The 20154-nt window shown below is 44.4% G+C and overlaps 1 non-coding gene and 1 pseudogene across 1 annotated transcript; one reads left to right on the top strand and one right to left on the bottom strand.

Annotated features, from left to right (window-relative positions):
- Positions 1-603: 603 nt before the first annotated feature.
- On the top strand, positions 604-675 carry TRNAE-UUC (transfer RNA glutamic acid (anticodon UUC)). The gene has a single exon. It is a non-coding gene; the product is annotated as a tRNA-Glu (tRNA).
- A 6381-nt stretch (positions 676-7056) lies between these two features.
- On the bottom strand, positions 7057-19886 carry LOC128560345 (thymidylate synthase-like; annotated as a pseudogene).
- Between the last annotated feature and the right edge of the window lie 268 nt (positions 19887-20154).

The following is a 20154-nucleotide window of genomic DNA, read 5'->3' as shown; positions in this document are numbered from 1 at the left end:
TTTTGTTATAACAATTTAAGGCCGTCCCTAAACAAGATTTTAAAGCCAGCAATCTTGAAGGGCTTCTGTTCCAAAATATGCCCCATGGCCTACTCGGGGGTTCATCCATCCAACTTTGGTTCACAAAGTCAGAATTAATACAAATGCAAAATCTCAGTTAAAACGATCAAGGATCTAAAATACCATGACTGGGAAAGTCTGGTTTACCGGTCAGTTACCCTCGGCGACAACCCGGGGAAGCCGAGACCCGGGGACCTGCCCATCCCTGCTGATTCTCTGTCTCCGACATTTGGATCCATTCAAACCACAGCTTCCCCAAATCGCACTGCAGAGCCTTGGGACAGAGACTTTGGGAACCCCAGGCCGTTGTGGGGGCGGAGATCCGGGCCTGAGCCCGGTCCGGCCTCAGAAAGTGGAGCTGTGCCTCCAGGCGCGAGCGCTAGCGGGAGTCCGGGGAGGAATCTAGTGCCGTTGGGTGCCGAGAAGCACCCAAACCCGCGCAGGCGCAGAGGGAGCCTGGTGCCGGAGGCGGGGCCGAAGGCCCCAAGCGGAAGCTGATAGGAATGATTCAAATTGCTACCATTGCAACAATTCGCTGTCGTTTCCCACATGGTCTAGCGGTTAGGATTCCTGGTTTTCACCCAGGCGGCCCGGGTTCGACTCCCGGTGTGGGAACTGTCAGTCATTTTAAATCCCAGGTAGGAAATCGTAAATTTCTGCTCTCTGCCAAATAAACACATTGTTCAAAAACGGCAATTGTCGGGGGCCACATTAATACCGAAAGATCCACAGGGTAATTTGTAAATCAAAAAACTGCCCTGTGATCACCATTGTTTTGCTCACCAATTCATTTAAAATTTCACAGCACAGTATTTAGTGGCTAAACTCTATTATAAAAATAGGAACCCCTATATTCTGGCCCATTGGCTGTTCTCTGTGCCCCTACTAAGTGTTTCTGGCCCGCGGATAACGAGATGATGAGCAGAACGAGGAATGAGAAGGGAAGGGAAAGGAAGAGCTCCCCACTCACAGAGGGAGCTGAAGGCAGAAACAGGAGAACCGGAGTCACCAGGGGACATACAAGGACCCGGCAGGTCTCTGGGTGGAAATGCGGCTTTAACAGAGGTTTGCACAGGGATGAACAGGGTGAGGGCAGAAACCAGACCCATTCACCTGCACGACTTCCGCAGGAAACTGAGGAATCAGGCTCTGGATACAATCACACACCTGCTTAGACTGAGGTCAGCACTCCTAACAAACTCAAATTTTTAGAGGTAGAGAGGGTCTTGAAACCTTAGCAGCTTCAAAGCCATTTCCAGAATGGGACTAAAATATTTCTTTCTGTGCATAGGCCCACATACATTTTTTTTTTTAAGGCTAGTTAAGTGAGGCAGTGGGCGTGAAGAAGGAACAAAGGAATCTGTAACTGGTTGTGATCAGTCAGTTGACCTACAGTGTGAGGCAGGACCTTCTTCAAAAGTTCTATTATTTGAGGCAGTGCTTGTGCCCACAATGAGACTGACCAGGTCACATGACCAACCTGGGGTCCTCCCTTTGTGATGACTTTAAGTTGATTTAGACAATATAAGTCACAGAAAGGTAGGAACCTGGACCCATGGAAACCAAGACCATTAACAAATCAATAGCATGTGTTGCAGGTAGGGATAAGAATTTATTTGGGGTGAAATTGTACCCTTCATGCAGGGAAGTCACTTCAATTCCTTGACTAAAATTAAGTATAATACGACATTCTCAGTCTGTATTGGATGCGATATTAAGATTTCACCAAAAAGATCACTTGAGAAGGTTTTTTATTTGTTTATTTATTGCAAATTATTGCTTTAGACATTATCTATTATGTAACCTGTGATGTTCCTTTTAAGATTCAGTTCTGAAAAGCAGCCCCTGTAAAGACCATCAGACTGGTTGCGTTTGCTCCATCACCAGTCCCTCTACACCACTCAAAGATGCTGCTGGCTTCAGCCAGAATGACACTGGCAGCCGGATCCAGAGAGGTTGCCATGATACAGATAGCTAGGACTTTCCTCTCACCTTCAAAGAAAGTGTGAAAATGTTTTACTTGTTCCAGGAAACCCATCCTGCTGCCATCAGCACTGTGTTGTACAGAAGTGAAAAACCAATGGAGGCTGGGGACAGATCCTCAATGGCCAAAAGGGTGGACTGTCCTCACTGTTTTCTCATTTGCTCTTACCTGCTTTCATATGCTTCATATTCTCCTTTTTCTGTTTGTTTTTAAGAAGGCTGGATTTCTGCAAATTCCACTTTCAGGCTCCCTCTCCAGTACCCTTCTAGGTAACACTTACCCAGGGGAGTTTCTGTTGGAAAATTGAAATACAGTAGAACCTCCATAGCTGACCACCTCCCTCCACTGACTGCCTCCATAAGTTGACCTAATGTCTACAGACCGGAACACGGTAAGTATTAGCACAGTAGGCCTAGTTCCTTATGGTGACCACTACTATATGCTGTCCAGTGTGTTAGAGTCCCTTGATGGTCAACTCACAGAACAACTCTGCTGTATGTCAAAAAAAAAAGAAGAAGAAGAATGACTTTTTATGCCTCTGATAGTGTCTTTGGTAGCAGTGGACATTCCCTGATGGCTGCCAGCAAATGCAGACTCCAGCAGCAGTGGAGATTCTGGCAGGGACTGCTGTCAGTGTGAGCCACTAACAGTGGCAGGAGTGGGCAGCTGTGGGCTCCAGTGACTCTGGGCATATGAGCAGAGCAAAAGTGGGCTTGACCATAGTGTGGTTCCAGTGGCAGTGGCAGTGCCCCACAGTGGCCACACAGTGGGCTTCTCCCTGAAGGTAATGCCACCCTCCCTTGCTGTTATTTCAGCGCCAAGTGAATGGTGGCATCAGCAGTTACCCATATCTGAATAATCTAATTGTGATTTTGCTTCTCTAGCCCCTTCAAAAAATTTGTGACTAATTCCATGTACCAAATTTCCTGTTGGAAATATCTGTTTTCTTGATATCTTGTGATGTCTTCTACCAGTATGCTCTTACTCTTTCTGATTTTCTTGAGGATGGAAAGAAGGTGCATAACTTACTCCATTCATCAGAAAAAGTGCTTGGAAAAATGATACTTCAACTGAGACCTGCAGAATGAATTAGCAAGGTGAAGGAGGGTGTAAATGTGCATGTTTCAAGTTATTCTCAAGATCTGTTTGCCTTTTGCACAAGTGAAGTAGCTGAGTGATCAGCCACGTGTTAAGTCACCCTCTGCATCTTTCAAGTCTTTGTTGGTGGCACTAATCTCTCCTTTTTTTTTTGAGACAGAGTCTCACTTTGTCACCCTTGATAGAGTACTGTAGCATCATAGCTCACAGCAACCTCAAATTCTTGGGCTCAAGTGATCCTCTTGCCTCAGCCTCCCGAGTAGCTGGGACTACAGGCGCCCACCACAATGCCCCGCTATTTTTGGAGACGGGGGTCTCACTCTGGCTCAGGCTGGTACCAAACCTGTGAGGTCAGGCAATCTACCCACCTCAGCCTCCCAGAGACACTCCTCGGCCTCCCAGAGTGCTGGGATTATAGGCATGAGCCACCTTGCCCAGCCTACTAATCTCTTTAATTCTCCCTGGGATGTAGCATCACTTTGGGTTTACCTTTGGTAAGAAGGGGAAGTCCCAGGGACAGCACTGGTCTTAGTAGTCCTCACTCCAAGCTTCAGGGAGCAGTTCAATAATGTCCATTTTCAAGTATGTATATTCACATTGTACATAACAGAATCATGTGGGTTCTCAGGCCCACTGGAACCATGTTAAAATACGTAGGCCAAAATTTCATTTATCTCCTAAACTCCAAAGATCCCACAAAAGTGTTGGAAGAGTAGAAGGAATAAATAACAAGAGCTTCTTTCCTATAGGAAAGGATCGGTGTCAAATCAAAACTGATTAATCGTAAAAACAAGCCACAAGTCTTCCAGAGAAAGGGTAGGGGAGTATATTTACAACATATTGCAGCAGTGTGCAAGAGTCCTTCCTCAGGCAGACCAGTCTCGCCTTCCTCTAGTGCAACAGTTCGCAACCTGTGGGTCGCCACCCCTTCGTAACAATGAAAATACATCGTGCATATCATATATTTACATTACGATTCATAACAGTAGCAAAATGACAGTTATGAAGTAGCAACGAAAATAATGTTCTGGTTGGGGGTCACCACAACTTGAGGAACTATACTGAAGGGTGGCGGCATTAGGAGGCATTAGGTAGGTTGAGAACCACTGCTCTAGTGGGACTCTGGATTGTGAAGTGACTTGGCAAAATCTCCATTGTAGTGACTCAAGCCTGGTTTCTGGCCATCAAAGCGAGAGTTTTTATTTTTATTTTTACTTATTTATTTATTTATTTATTTTGAGATAGAGTGTATGTCGCCCTTGGTAGAGTGCTGTGGCATCACAGCTCACAGCAACCTCAAGCTCTTGGGCTTAAGTGATTCTCTTGCCTCAGCCTCCCAAGTAGCTGGGACTACAGGCGCCCGCCACAAGGCCCGGCTATTTTTTGTTTCAGTTGTCATTGTTGTTTAGCTGGCCCAGTCTGGGTTTGAACCCACCAACTTTGGTGTATGTGGCTGGTGCCATAACCACTGTACTACAAGCACTGAGCCGAAGTGAGAGTTTTTAAATTGCAGGTAGCACATAATAGTTTGGTAGACCACCCATTGATTTCACTCTCAGGACAGCACTCCCAAAGCTCTCTGCTGCTCAACAGTGACTGAACCCAATTATGCCCAGCAGCTTTTTGCTACTTAGCCTCTGCCACTCTGGTATTCCATGATTCCTACTGAATTAGGAAGCCCTCAGGTTCTTCTCACCAACACTGGCTCATGAAGACTGAAACAAAAGAGTCTTTGGCAGCTGCTGCTCTCTTGGCCGATGTTACTCTCCCAGTCGATACATTTCTTTTTTTTTTTTTTTTCTTTTTGTAGAGACAGGGTCTCACTTTATGGCCCTCGGTAGAGTGCCGTGGCCTCACACAGCTCACAGCAACCTCCAACTCCTGGGCTTAAGCAATTCTCTTGCCTCAGCCTCCCGAGTAGCTGGGACTACAGGCGCCCGCCACAACGCCCGGCTATTTCCTGGTTGCAGTTTGGCCGGGGCAGGGTTTGAACCCGTCACCCTTGGTATATGGGGCCCGCGCCTTACCGACTGAGCCACTTAATGTCTTAAAGAAGAAAGCATTTGGGGGCCTCCTCTGAGGAGTGTAGAGAGTGGGTGGGTTTCTGGGTTGCCCTTGATAAATCCCACTCCAACATTAAAGGCATCATTTACCCTCCACCATGGATGCGTGGCATTGCGGCCTCAGTGATGGTAGGCCATTGCTGAGTTCAGATTTCAGTCAACTCATGAGGCAAATTGGGAGTTAGAGCTGCTCCCAGACACTCAGACTACCGCATGGAATCCATACTGACCAGCCCTGCCCAATCTGTTGGTACCTTCTGCTTCTTTGGTCTAACAAGCCTAGAACCCATTAGCACGCATATTCCTTAAGTTCCTTCTGATATAATTTGCCATGAGCTGACACTTATTTCAATGTATATATTATCCAATACTGGGTTAGACTTTCCACTTGACCCTTTAGACTTTTCTAGTTTTGGATGGGGAAACGTTGGAGGGTAGCGAGAATAGTACTGGTGTAGAACTGATGTCCCTTCAACTGCTATGGGTCAGGCCTATATTGAGTCCCTTGATGTGCAAAATGTGGTTCATGAACCGGCAGCAACACCTAGACGCTTGCTAGAAATGCAGCTCTCAGGCCACTCCCAAGACCACCAAGTCAAATGGTGTTCATTTTATCAAGATCCTGAGGTGGACTTCATGCACATCAAGTCTGAAAGGCACTAATCAAGGCTTTATGCAAAGGAAGGTTGTCATACTCAGACAGAGGAGGTAGAGACTGCTTCCACTGGGGGGAAAAAAAACAATTGAGGACATTTGTGGTTTCATAATTCTGACATTGATCTGAGACAACTCAAATATTCTCATTCCATTTCTTGGAGGTCTCATTCTTTCTAAATCAGTGCCCCATCTTTTCACTTAAGTGATGAATTAATCTATTCATTTATTCATTCTATTCTATGAATGGATCTAATTTATATTGTAATTCTGTGATTTGTGGAATCAAATCATGGGCTTGAGTTTCCGTGTATCTCATTTTTTGCAGCTAAGAGCCATCATGCAAGGTCCCTAGTCCTCTGACAATATATTGAGCTGAGAATTTAAAGCCCTGAGTAATTCCTTTTCTTTCTGTAAACTCCTATACAGTGAGAAATAGCCTACCATCACAAGAGTTTATTGTAGCAATCTCTTGGTTCTAATACCTTATCTTCAGTAGACCTTTTATCTCATGTAATACCAGATTATATATTTTTGTGTGTGTGTGTGGTTTGGGGCCGGGGCTGGGTTTGAACCTGCCACCTCCGGCATGTGGGGCCGGCACCCTACTCCTTTGAGCCACAGGCACTGCCCTGCAGAATACTTCTTTATTGTAACAATATAAAACAAATTTAAGTGTCCATAACTACACTATATATGATCGATGGTGTTCCTCAGCTCACTCAAATTTAAAGCAATAGCTTATAGAATTCTTAAAATTCACTGACCTTCATAAAGATAAGAGATTGAAATACATGTACATGTTTTTGTTCAAAACATGTTAAATCTTCACTCTTCTCACTTTGTTTATAATCTCAGCATTTTCATAAACCCTCAGTGAATAAGACAAATCCAAGGCCTGTTATTACTAAAAGAAACATGTTTACATTTGCCAGTGGCAACATCCTTTAGAACTTAATATCCTTAAGAGTTAGTAACTAACGGGTTACTGACAGATTTTGACCAAGTTCCTTTTTTTTTTTTGCAGTTTCTGGCGGGGGCTGGGTTTGAACCTTCCATCTCAGGCTTATGGGGCTTGCGCCTTACTCCTTTGAGCCACAGAACTTTCACCTGGGCATTGGGCCCAACCCCTCAAGACTGACAATACTCTCCACCCCTAAAGACTGGGAATGTGTTCAGAACGCCTTCCAAAGCACTCTAAACAACCATTTTCATTTTAATGGTTGGATGTGGATTGTAATCTTCAATCTTAAAGTCTTCAGCTTTGAAATTATCAATTGTCCAACTTTCAGACGTATTTCGAGCTTGGGAAAGGTCTTGGCTCTCTCTGAAGCTGAACGTGATTCAGGTAATATGTGCATCTCCAAGGTATGTACAAAGTCACCTGGCTTTGGACTCGCGGTGTGCACCATCATGTAGGTGAGCAGGGAGCCACACACCCAGGCCCACGTCTCCTGACCGCTGGTACAGCTGGCAGCACAGCTCACCGGTCACCACGAAGAACTGGCAGAGGGCCTGCCCAAGAGGCAGCACCATGGGAGGATCTATTGAGTTATAAGCACACATGATGATTCTTCTGTCATCACGGTTGGTTTTGATGGTGTCAATCACTTTTTGCAGTTGGTCAGCTCCTTGACCCGAATGATCCGAATCCATATCTTTGTATTGTGCTCCAGACTGAGTCCAAGTCCCCTTCTTCTCTGTTGGAGAATCTCAGGGTATACAAGTCTCCGGATGCATTAGCTCGCCGGAGGGATTTCACTCCCTTGGAAGAAGTTCTTTAGCGTTTTTGGATCCCTTTATAAACCACAACGACTCTCCAAAACACCCTTCCAGACACGTTTGCTTGTCCGCAGAGGAAATTTACCTCTCGGGCTGCAGCGCGCCTGCACGCCGAGCACCTGTCCTGCGGCTCCCCGGGGTGGGCGGCGGCAACTGCGGACGCTGGAGCTCCGAGCGGGGGGCGGGCCTGGCAGGAACCGGGGCTGCGGGTCGGGGACGGCTAGATGCCGGGACTGCGGAGACGGGGCCAGATTATAATTTCAATAAATATTTTGTCCCCTACATGTGTGAACCACGACTATCTCATTTTCCACAGGTGTTTATGCTCAAGGAAAGACAACCGTCTTAAAAAGTTATCTATTGCCCCAGGGCACCACTGGTTATAAACACCGTGTCCATGGATATCTAGTCAGGAAGACAGAATAAGCTTTAGATATTTCTAATAGACCAAGGGGTAGAGGACCAAAGAGGGAGAAGGTGGGACCCCCAGCACTGAGCCACTTAGCATTGTTGGAACCCGCAGATGACACTGTTGGAACCAGCGAGGCTGCTTGCAGTGCAGGCGCTCAGCCACTTGGGACGGTGATTGTTGAAGGATGCCACCCAATTGTAGAAACCCTCAACTTCCGGAACTACTAAAGCTAGTGCACAACTCCTGTTGGAAATGCTGAAAACACTGGAACCCGGAGTCAGTCACTGCTTTAGAAAAGAGAAGAAAATGTGCCCCTCATCCTGCCTTCCAGCTTCCTGTCAGTGCCTCCAATTGATGGAACCCAATCGGAAGCCAGCTGGCCAGATGAACTGGAAATGTCTGTGAGATTACAACCACCCGGGATACCAAGCAGAGCAAACAAGCCCAATATTTATCATTCCTTTTGTTACTGCTTGTTTATCTGCTAGCCTTCTCTGCAACTGCCAGTTACTGGTTTGGAGCTTACATAACAAACTACTCCAAAAATAACCCCATTGCTCTGCTGGTGACTCAGGAAAGGCTCAGCAGTGTGGTTTTTCTATTTCCCATGACAGCTGCCACAGTCACTCACTTGGCTGGATTCCCCCCTTAGGCTAGGCTGAGTCTGGTACCCCACCATGTGGTATCTTATTCTCTAGGGCTTCTCACATGCTGCAGACTTCTCAAGCGTGCTGGTCTCCAGCTAATTATATTACTTCCATGGTGGCTGGCTTCCAAATGAATGGAAGCAGGAATTGCCACCTCTCTTAAAAAGTTGGGCTCCGGAGGCCATGTGGCTCAAAGGAGTAGGGTGCCGGCCCCATATGCCGGAGGTGGCGGGTTCAAACCCAGCCCCAGCCAAAAAACTGCAAAAAAAAAAAAAAAAAGGTGGGTTCAAAACTGGCCTAGTGTCATTACTGCTATATTCTATTGGTCAGTATAGTCCCAGATAGCCCAGCTTTGGTCATGAGGGGGTGAAATACACTTCACCTCTCAACAGAGGAGAGGCAGGTGCTTGCACAAAGAGGAGAAATAACAGTGGTCGTCCTTAAGACAAGGTATCACATCTGAGCAGGTGTTTGTCTTGTTTGCAAATATCTTCCAAGCATAACTCTTTTCCTGGCTCATTTTAAGTGTACAGTGACTACTTGCTGAAAGGATGAATGAGTGAAGGTCTGGAAATACTTGTTCTGTGGACAGAATCACTTTCCTTCTAGTAGGCAGTGAAATCCACAGAACCTATCCATTTTTCCTTTTTGCTTTGGCTACTAGGATGTTGAGAGTTGGAAACGCAATGCCCAAACTCAATAACTACATTACCCTCAGTTTCTTGGTATTGTGTCACTGCCCTGTTGCTGGGCTCTGATCTCCCTGTCATACCAGTCTGTGAGAGCCTTGTGCAGGTAGGAACAATGGCCTTTATTTGCAGCTTCAATAGAGAGAGCTTCATTTTTGTTGATAAAGCCATTTGCTTATAAATAACAAAAAAGCGATTCACCTTTGAAGCTTTTTTTTATTAAAAGATGTGAGTTCTTCTTAAGGTTCTCTGAGGGAGGAGCAAAGCAACAGGAATTATCTTGTGACATATAACCCCAAGTGGGATAGAATTGGCTGTCACCTATTTTTCTAATATTTGCATAAACTGCAAAAGCCCTAGGTACTCACCAGCCAGTTCACTATCGTTGTTTGCATATCACACTTTTCCTTATAGACTTATACTTGTTTCACTATGCTTAGTGTTTTTTTAAGTAAAAATAAATCATTCATGGTAATGTATTAAGACTTCCTATGAATTATTTAAAAAACATGTCAATATTATATATACATTTAGATATAAATAACTATACTACCCAAGAGAGGATTCAAAAGCAGAAGTGTATCCTGGGCATGAAGTTCAAACTCCATGGCCTTGCTGACACTCTGCCTTTGGTTTGACTTCACAGGAGTAAAGCCCTGAAAGCACACATTGTCTTTCAGGCAGGGCCAGGTAGAGGGTGGGAATCCCAGTGACCACATGGTGTCCTGTTTAATACGCCCAAAGACAGTTATCAACCACAATGGAGCTAAATATCCATGCCAGAGCTCACTGTAGAACAGAAGCTCACCCAAGAAGTAGGTAATGACTACATTCTAAGGGGTTCAGCCCGTCCTGGTGCTGTGGACAGTCCAGAGAAATGACCCAATTCTTACTCTTTAAGATGGATGCTTTTTCAAGGAGTAGTTGCTAGAGAAAGAAAAGTAGAAATAATGATAATGCGTTCCTTTGCTATTTCACCCACATCCATGCTGGAAAACCTGAGTCTTTGTTGCTTTCGTTTTTACTCCTAATTGACGTCTAATCCATCATGGTATTCCCTTAAGGACAAGGGCTCCCCAAAGGGCTCCCCAAAGGGCTCTCTTCCTCCCCTTTCTCACTACTATGGCATCAATTCTCGTCTCAAAACCTTTTCTTTCTTTTTTTTTTTTTTTGAGACAGAGTCTCACTTTGTCACCCTTGGTAGAGGGCCATGGCATCACAGCTCACAGCAACCTCAAACTCTTGGGTTTAAGCTATTCTCTTGCCTCAGCCTCCCCAGTAGCTGGGACCACAGGTGCCCACCACAACACCTATTATTTTTGTTGTTGTTGCAGTTCGGCTGGGGCCGGGTTTGAACCCACCACCCTTGGTATATGGGGCCGGCGCCCTACTCACTGAGCCACAGGCATCACCCCCAAAAACATGTTCACCTAAACAATCTCGGCCTCCACTTGGTTTTCTTAAACATTCAATTGAGAGAATTTGGATTGGAAGGGCATCACCGACACACCCCTAATACTCTATAAAGACTCCTTAAATGGACACATCATGGTCAGAAACTATGACTCTTTACAGTCTCCAGAAAGTACTTTTTATCTCTACAACCAGAGACCGGGCATCATCCAAGCATGAATAATGGGCCTCTGAGTTATTCCCCAGAGAAGGAGTCTCCAGCAGGTAGTGAGATGACCATCACAGCATGATTGGCCCTCCTCTGGCCCTGTCTTTGCTCCTCTAAACCCACTCATCCCCCATTCCCTCAGTCACCACTGCCAATGTGATAAAGAGCAGCCCCCTAAAAGACCCAGGTTTGTCTTAGCCTGTTTCAGCCTTAGTCCCCCACATGCTCCCCTGGTTAATTTCAAAAACAGGTTTCAGAATAGGACAGGGGAGTTCTCCGAGTCCCGCCAACCCCCTAGCAATGGCTAAACAATGGTGGAAAACTTACCCCAACCCCCCAGCAAGGGCTAAACAATGGTGGAAAGCTTACTCAAGCAAAATTTCCCAAGCCAAGTTTGTCCCCATGCTAGCTGCCACGATGTAACCCCCTGAGCCAACCAGCCCCCGCCCAACTATAACCCCACCCTGAGCTAACTAACTGCCACATTCTGCTTTTGTTTTTGCTTGCTTGCATGGCAACAAAAATGGTATAAAAGTCAGCCTGTTCCTCACTTCTGGGCTGTTTGCCCTTTGGGGCAGTGACCCACCTGTGCAGGAGTGCGGTACCCTGCGCAGGTGTAATAATCACCATCTGATTTATACCTGAAGTGGGGTTTGAGTTTTTCTTCCAGGTGGCAAATGAGTACAACACCATGTAAATAAGAGACCCATGACCTGCAATAGCAAGCAGCCGTTGCTCAACAGCCATGACCCAGAGGGGAGGACTACATGAGAGGGAGACATCACCCCTGGAGCACAATACTCCCATGATCAAAGTGGTGGGATTTTCAGGTACATTTTTCTGGATATTCCAATAAGTTTATAACCTACTGACATGTAGTACTCTTCTTCAGTACTTAGCTTCATTATATCAGCTGTGGTCTCAAACAACTTTGAATTTATCTGTGGGTTTTGTTGTATAGATTATACAGATTATGTTATCAACTATTTTTAAATGGTTTTAGAAAAGGGAAAAATAGAAAATGAAAAATGTTAATGGAAATCTCTGCACAGTAGAATTGTGGATGACTTTCAATTTCTTCTCTACGCTTTTCTGTATGTTCCAAATGCTGTTCAATGAATAAGTATTATTTTTCATACTGATAAAAGGCCTCACTAACAAATTAATATATATCTCTTCCCCTCTGTTCCTTTTTCGCTCCGTATGGAGTGCCAGGGCATAAGTGCAATGAATGTGAGAATGGTGTCCACATAGGGAGTGGCCCATCATGGCGATTGGGGGTACAAATGTGTTAGGGAGAGCTTCCTTCCAGAGGAGTGACCAATCATAGAGACCAAACAGAGTTAGAATGGTGATTATGCCTGTAAGGAAGAGAATGGTGGGAGAGGGGGGGAGAGGTGGGAAAATGATTAATATAGTAGGATTGAACAAATAAGTAAGTACATATATCAAGGGTCATGATGTTTCTTACAGTTAGAAAAGAAAGTTACAAATATAGGAAAGGGAAAAAACTAATAAACTCTGTGGCATTGCACTGGTATTAGAAGTATGGGTGTGAACTCATAGTATTCAGTATAGATAGATGATAGATTAAATAGGTAGATAATAGAGCAATTAATAAATATGTAAATTTGTATGTGTGTGTACAAATGTCCCTAGCTCTGCTCCTGGGAGAGTCTGAGAGCATTATCCCCCTACCCACACCCAGGGAACTGTAGGATAATATTTAGAAATAAACATATCCTACATCAAGCACACAAAGTGAACTCAGTGTGAGTTTAAAATGGCTTGCTTTTTTTCCAGAGGCTTAAGGGACCTGGGCCCCCCTGGAACACACTCAGAGTTGGCTTGCCTGGAGTTAAAAATTCCACAAGCCCATTCTCTGAAGCTGTGCACCCTGTGAAGCCTGAGATCAAAGGGCATGCCACCCTTCCTCAGAGATATGGGCCAGAGGGTTGACGTATGTTAACAACATATTGTCAGAGTCTATAGGTGCTCTGCCCTGAGGAAAAGACACAGTCGTTACTTCATACTGCATAAACTGAGTGAATGCTTGAAGATACTCTTCCATTAACTCTGTTCCCCTGTGGCTACTTTCTTCTTTATGATTTTGTTTACACACCTTCCCAGAGATTAGTCAGTGTCTAGAAGAAGATGTTTACTGCAAAAGTGATTGTGTTGATATGGTAACAGGATATTTCAAGTTAATTTCAGATAGATAAAATGAGGTAATGGTGAAACTAACAGATAATAGATTAAGTGTGTACATGACTAGAAGGGCATAAAATCAAAACCCTAAATAAAGAATTTTGCTACACGCCATCCTATCCCGTGTAGTCAGTTTCTTGACTTAATAATTACAGGAGCAAGTTTGCACCCACGGCAAAGCTGCTGTTCATTCACGTCTCCAGTCACGCAAAGGGAACACACAAAGTGCCCACATGGAGTGATGAATTTGACTTTGCCCAAAGAAAAGGTCTGGCCTTCATCCCCCAGCTTGTGAGAGGTACTCTCTGGGTCCTGAGAATATTATGCTCAACAGGATTGCGTTTATTTTCCTAGGGGCCTTGGTTCACACTGAGTAGCCTAGAAATGTGCTTTAGGGCAGGGACTGACCACATCTAATCTTAAAGTGTGACTGACCATGCTAGAAAGAACAACAGTGTGACTCAGGGTGAAGGCTTTGAGTCACACTGTGTCGATCCACCTGGACACTGAGACTGGGCAATAAGTCAACTGATCATGCCTACTTGATGAAGCTTCAATTAAAACTCAGGACACTGGGCTCAGTAACTGTAGCTCAGTGGCTAGGGCTCCAGCCACATGCACCGGGGCTAGCAGGTTCGAACCCTGCCTGGGCCTGCCCAACAACAATGACAACTACAAAAAAAAATAGCAAGGCATTATAACAGGCATCTGTAGTCCTAGCTACTTGGGAGGCTGAGGCAAGAGAATCACTTAAGCCCAAGAGTTTGAGGTTGCTGTGAGCTGTGACACCATAGCACTCTACCAAGGGTGACACAGTGACACTCTGTCTCAAAAAAAAAAAAACCTCTGGACACTGAGGCACAGGTGACCTTCCCTTACGGGCAGTCCTCATGTGAACTGCCATACATAGATACTAGTATCATGACACATCCTGACTTCCTGGCAAGAGGAACCTAGGAGCTCTGCATTTCATACTTTTCCTGCACTTTCTTCCCTAGCTGATTTCAATTTTCATTCTCTCCCTGTAATAAACCACACCATGAGTATAATAATGTCCAGTGAGGTTGGTGAGTCCTTCCAGTAAATTATCAAGACTGAGGGTAATTTGCACATCCCCTTAACTTGCAGTTGACATCAGAGGTGAGGGCATTAATTTGGAAATTTCTCTTCTAACTTCATAGTTGGCTGATTCTTTGCTTCCAAATACCAGGCTCCACTAAATGGAACCAGAACTCCTTAGAGAAAGGACTAAATCGGGGGCAGGAGAAGAAAAAGTACAAGATTAGTTAAAATATCTTTTTGTTGATAAACCAAGAAAGTTCTTAAAGAAGGAGGATGATAAAAAGCCATCAAAATCAGGGGCAACAAAAGAAATAACAATAATACTAAATTATGAGTTTTTGTAAAAATAGGAAGCCATGAGCCCATACAGCTATAAATAAATGAAACAATTGAAATTTTGCTAAAGAACATATATTAACATAGTTTTAAAGTTTTCAGGAAGGCAGAGATTTTTCCCTTGCAGTCTGACGAGTTAGCTGCTCATAGCTTTATGGATGCCAGCTGAAGACACAGATAGCTGGGTCAGAGACAAAGGACTTTACTGACTCTGCTTATCTCAGTTCCCCTTGTCCCCAAAATCCCATGTGACAACATGAGGTAGCCCAGGTAGCACACATGGTGAATTCAGATTACAGCTGAGGAATCCTGAGCTCAGAAAGTCCCAAAAGTTTATGGAATCTTAGCAAATTGCCAAAATTTTATTCCAAAGACATTATCTTTATTATGCTGGATACCAAACAAACTTTCCCTCTGCTCCACAGGGAGACATCATCATCATAGTAGGCCAGAATAGAAGGTTGTCAGTGCCTCTCAGATGTGTCGAAATGCCATATGACCAACAAAAATATTTCCACAAAAAAATACTTACTAATTACAAAGGAATAAAAGAGCCGCTTTTCAGTAAAGAATCCTAGCTGGCAACTTAATCAAATGGTTAGCATGAACTTTATCAGTAATACTGCAAATCAAAATTATGCACCCACCTGTATGATCTAGTGGAAAAAATACAGCATTCCATCAGTGTTATTCCTGTCAAAAATCTATAATCAGGCTCGGCACCCATAGCACAGTGGTTACGGTGCCAGCCACATACACTGATGGTAGCAGGTTCAAACCTGGCCAGGGCCAGCTAAACAACAATGACAACTGCAACAAAAAACAGCTGGGCATTGTGGTGGGTGCCTGTAGTCCCAGTTACTAGGGAGGCTGAGTAAAGAGAATCACTTAATCCCAGGAGTTTGAGGTTGCTGTGAGCTGTGATGCCACGCACTCTACCGAGGGCAACATAGTGAAACTCTGTCTCAAAAAAAGAAAAAGAAAAAAGAAAAAAAAATCAATAATCAGATTCTATTGATGAGGAACTCTCACACAAACCCAAAAGGAGGGACATTATTTACATGAACTCTCCTGAGATCTTCAAAAGTGTCAACATCATCACAGACCAGGAGAGACTGAGGAACAGTTGCAGATGGAGGAAGCTAACCAGACACCACAATGCACGGTAAATGCAACAAGCGGTTGTGAACCTGACCCTTTTGTGAAAAAGGCATATTTGGGGACTATTGGTAAAAAATTAAAGTTTGAAGATCTGAAGATCATTTATTAATGTTAATGTCATCATTTTCCTGGTGAAGCTGTGTTAAATTGAAGTCAGACGGAAGAATGTTCTAGTTGATAAGAATCTGGGATAGAATGCACGGGATTGGTGACTTACAAATAGTTCAGGGAAAAATAATTCTGCGGGTGGTGCCTGTGGCTCAAAGGAGTAGGGTGCCGGCCCCATATGCCGGAGGTGGTGGGTTCAAACCCAGCCCTGGCCAAAAGCTGCAAAAAAGAAAAAGAAAGAAAAATAATTCTGCATGCTGCACTTCCAACTTAAACATTTTTTTTAAACAATTAAGTATTGGAACTCACCATGTTTAGATGTAAAAAAATATATATATATTTATATAGCCATATTGTCATGAAAAAAAAAACTATATTAAAGTGTGTTAACACTGCTTATTTCGTCTCCAGCTCTGCTGTCTGGCCCCCCTGTGAGCCGCAAGGCCCTTTTTGAGCTGGGGGCTCAGGCTGCCCCAGCCTCTTCCTGCTGCTCCCCACCCCACCCCTGCACACACCTGCTTTCTGGGCAGGCTTCATTTCCAGCAGGCTCAGAGATGCCCTGTCCTGGTGTGCACCTCTTTCATCTAAAACAATCTTCTCTCTTTTTCTGGCCAGTTCACTCTTCTTCTTTTTTTCTTTCAGGTTAATATGAGGGTGCAAACAGTGTACATGTATTAGGTATGTTAGGTAGGGTCCCTTTACAGTTCGGTCCCACACCCAGGAGGTGCCCTGTACCTTTACATTGTGCCCATTAGGTGGGAGCTTCCCTATCTCCCTCCCTCCTCCCCACTCCCACCTTCCCTCTAACTCTTTCTCCTTAAGCTTCCAATCAAATTTCATTTTCTCCTGGAAATTTTTCTTGAAGCCCCCAGTTCCAAGAATTTCTATCCTCCAAGTTCTGCTGCCATCATCTCCAGTCTAGTGTTTCTGCCCTGCAGTCTTGTTGCTTTGTTGCCCCTGTAGCCCCATGGATAGGTCTCCCTATCTGAACTGACTGCACCTGCCTAGTCACTGAGGCAAGGGCAGTCCCTACACTTTGGATGAATGATGAATAAATTAATTCACGTAAGTAGAATTCAGTGAAACTCTGCTGGAGTCACCTAGGCATGCAGCTTTTGTTTCATCTCTTCATTCCTTCATTTAAAAAATGTACTCAGCCCCTTTTATGTGTCAAAAAATGAGCTGGAAGAAAGACTATTCCCTCTGCCTCCAGGAGCTCACAGTCTTAGGCAAGTTAAGCTATTAACAACCACCACTGAATGCAGGGAGTGTGTAAAGACACAGCAGACTGGATGGTGCAATCCCTGTGGGAGGGAGGTGGAGGACAAACAGGTGATAAGGGTTTGAAAAACCTGCTCAAACCTACTAGGAAATCCACCACCTAGCCACTTGCAATTTTTGCTGTTCTCCCTTACAAGTGCTTTCCTTTGTATCTATGCCCTTACAGAATTGTTCTGAGGCTTTAGGAAAGTAAGTAATAAATAAATAAACACGCCAGGAATTCGCTTGGCCCATTTCCGGGAGGCCAGGCCTGGGGCCATGCAGAGGGGACACCTGACTTCTCATCTCAGGTTTATGACCTGGGGATGGTGCTATGTCCCGTGCATTGTCCTCGACTTCCAGAGCTACACAGAGAGTCCGTGGTTCTTTTTCACGTCTCCGTGAGGCATCGCTTGTGCATTCTAGAGTCGGGCTGTCCCTGAGCAGCAGGTGCCTGCTTGAACTCCTGGTGTGGGTGGGGCGTTGAGAACGTGCCCTACTGAGGACTCTCTCTGCTGAAATAGGTCACTGAAGGAGCAACATATGGGTTTTCATCTTACATCACAGACATGGAAACACATAAAAAGCCACCAGTGGTGAAAATGACCTGTTAGATTGTCTTCTCACAGTGACAGTTTTGATGCCACACAGCTGCTTTCCTTTGTGGTGAATGTCGTATTTTTCAGCCTGGTTTTGATTGCTGCAGCTGGAGATAGCTGTTTCTGCGCTCCCAAAAGCACACGCCACAGACGCTCCTGGTGTGATTTTTTTTTTAATTGTTTTGTTTTTTTTAAATCATTTTTCTATTAAGTCATTTGTACATGGATCATGAATACATTTATGCCATTGTGGGATTCAATGTGTTGATTATTTGTACAAATTGAAGTGCTTACATCCTACTAATCAACATAGCCTTCACCTCATTTACCCAATTACAGTGTTAAGACATTTGTGTTCTACACCTGATAGATCCAACTTGTACTTGCAATATGCTCCATAGGTGTGGTCCCACCATTCACCCTCCTTCTATCGACCCACCGCCCTCCCTTCCCCTCCTTCTCCCCTTCCCTCCTTCATCCTGAGCTATAGGTGTGATTCATCTTTCGTATGAAAGTGTGAGTGATTATAAATTGGTTTCACAGTAATAATGAGTACACTGGATTTTTTTTTTCATTTCTGAGATACTTTACTAAGAAGAATATTTTCCAGCACCATCCATATAAACATAAAAGAGGTAAAGTCTCCTTTTTTTTTAATGCTGCCTAGTATTCCATGGTATACATATACCATAGTTTATTAATCCATTTATGGGTTGATGGGCACTTGGGCTTCTTCCATGACTTGGCTATTATGAATTGAGCTGCAATGAACTATCTGGTGCAAATATCTTTATTGCCAAATGATTTTTGGTCCTTTGGATATACATCTAGAAGAGGAATTGCAGGATCAAACGGCAGGTCTACATTTAGATCCCTGAGTGTTCTCCAAACTTCCTTCTGAAAGGAATGTACTAGCTTGCATTCCCACCAGCAGTGCAGAAGTGTTCCCCCCGGGGTGATTTTGGACAACTGCCATCAGTCTGGCCCCCTCACGGCGTGGAGTTGCGCTCCCAGAGGTTCTGCACGCTCTCCTATTCGCTATCCCAGCATTGGAAAAACAAGTCTGCCAGCGAGGTTCCTGATTTACCACATTAATCTATTATTCAATAATAATGTTTCTCACAGAGCTGCATTAATTAAAAGCAAGCACCACAAGAAAACTGTCACTTCAAGTGTCATTTGTCACAACAACCTGATGTTCTTTTTCTTTCTGTCATTTTTAGAACTTTGGTTGCCATGGTAACCCATAGCCCCTTTTATATATGGCATCACTTATATTCAGTTGGTTTATTTCATTTTTTTCTTTTCTTTTCTTTCTTTTTTTATACCATCAGAAAGACAAGCTTTTTTTTCCTCCTTTTAACGAAGCTCATAATGTGGTGGGATAATCAGGCATAATGATAGGTTGATCCACAAAGGAATATTACAAGTTAAATGAAAAATTATTATCTTACATTGTACAATAAAGGTGCTCTGTTTAAGAAATACAATCTTTAAAAAGAATCAAGTCCAGGTTGAATCTCCCAGGCACAGGCTCATTAGAGATCCAGAGCCTTAGGATGTAATTAGTATCCCATGAAATAGCAGAGGACCAAACAACTGTAGCCTCAAGGGGAATTTGGGTGCCATGGTTCAGCCCAGGGCTCCCTGACCCCACCCAGGCCTCTTCTGGGGCTCTGCGTGTCTCCCCCACTTCCGCTAGACCTATCCAGACAGTGTACAGTGAGAACAAAGCCTTCCTGGGACTGGCGGTCAGGGAAAAGCACCGTCTGCAGGGTGTTGGTAACCTTCTTGAGGATTCTGAACTACTTGCCAAGCAGGGAGAGGTGGGTGGAAGTGCCGCAGGAGGGTGGCGGGTCTGAATGCTCTATCCTCATCAGCCCACCTGTACCACAGGGCATTCTCCATTCACCCCTAAGCCTCATTACGGTCTCATGAAGCCAGTCTCATCATTTCCCAGACCAACCAAGTCTATTCTCATTTGCTGTCACCCTCTAGTTGTAAGTACCCTGGTCTGGACTGAGCTTTTTCTTTCCTCCCCCTCCAAATCCTACTTGGTTCAAACAGTCCAAGTCCTGTTTCCTTGGTGACTCCTAACACTTCAGCTCTCAGCAGCCTCTTAGCTTTGTTCCTAATCTCCATTACCCCGGAGGTCCACCATATCACTAAGCAATTAAATATATGCCCACATTTCATTTAATTCAACATATACTTACTGGGCATATGTGATGTGCCAGGTCTTTTACAAGGCACTGTGGGGAGAAAGATGAGCACAGTGAGTTCAGACTTAGGAGGATTCAGTCTGGGGGGGGAGGAAGAAACCAACACAGAAACAGATCATTTCAATATAATTCAGTGTAAAAAAGATTTTCACAGTGCAAACAAAAGCACAAGCTGTACTTAAAAATAT

The sequence above is a fragment of the Nycticebus coucang genome, chromosome 2, assembly GCF_027406575.1.
Source record: "Nycticebus coucang isolate mNycCou1 chromosome 2, mNycCou1.pri, whole genome shotgun sequence".
Taxonomy (NCBI): domain Eukaryota; kingdom Metazoa; phylum Chordata; class Mammalia; order Primates; family Lorisidae; genus Nycticebus; species Nycticebus coucang.
This window is presented reverse-complemented; position numbering and strand designations above follow the sequence as displayed.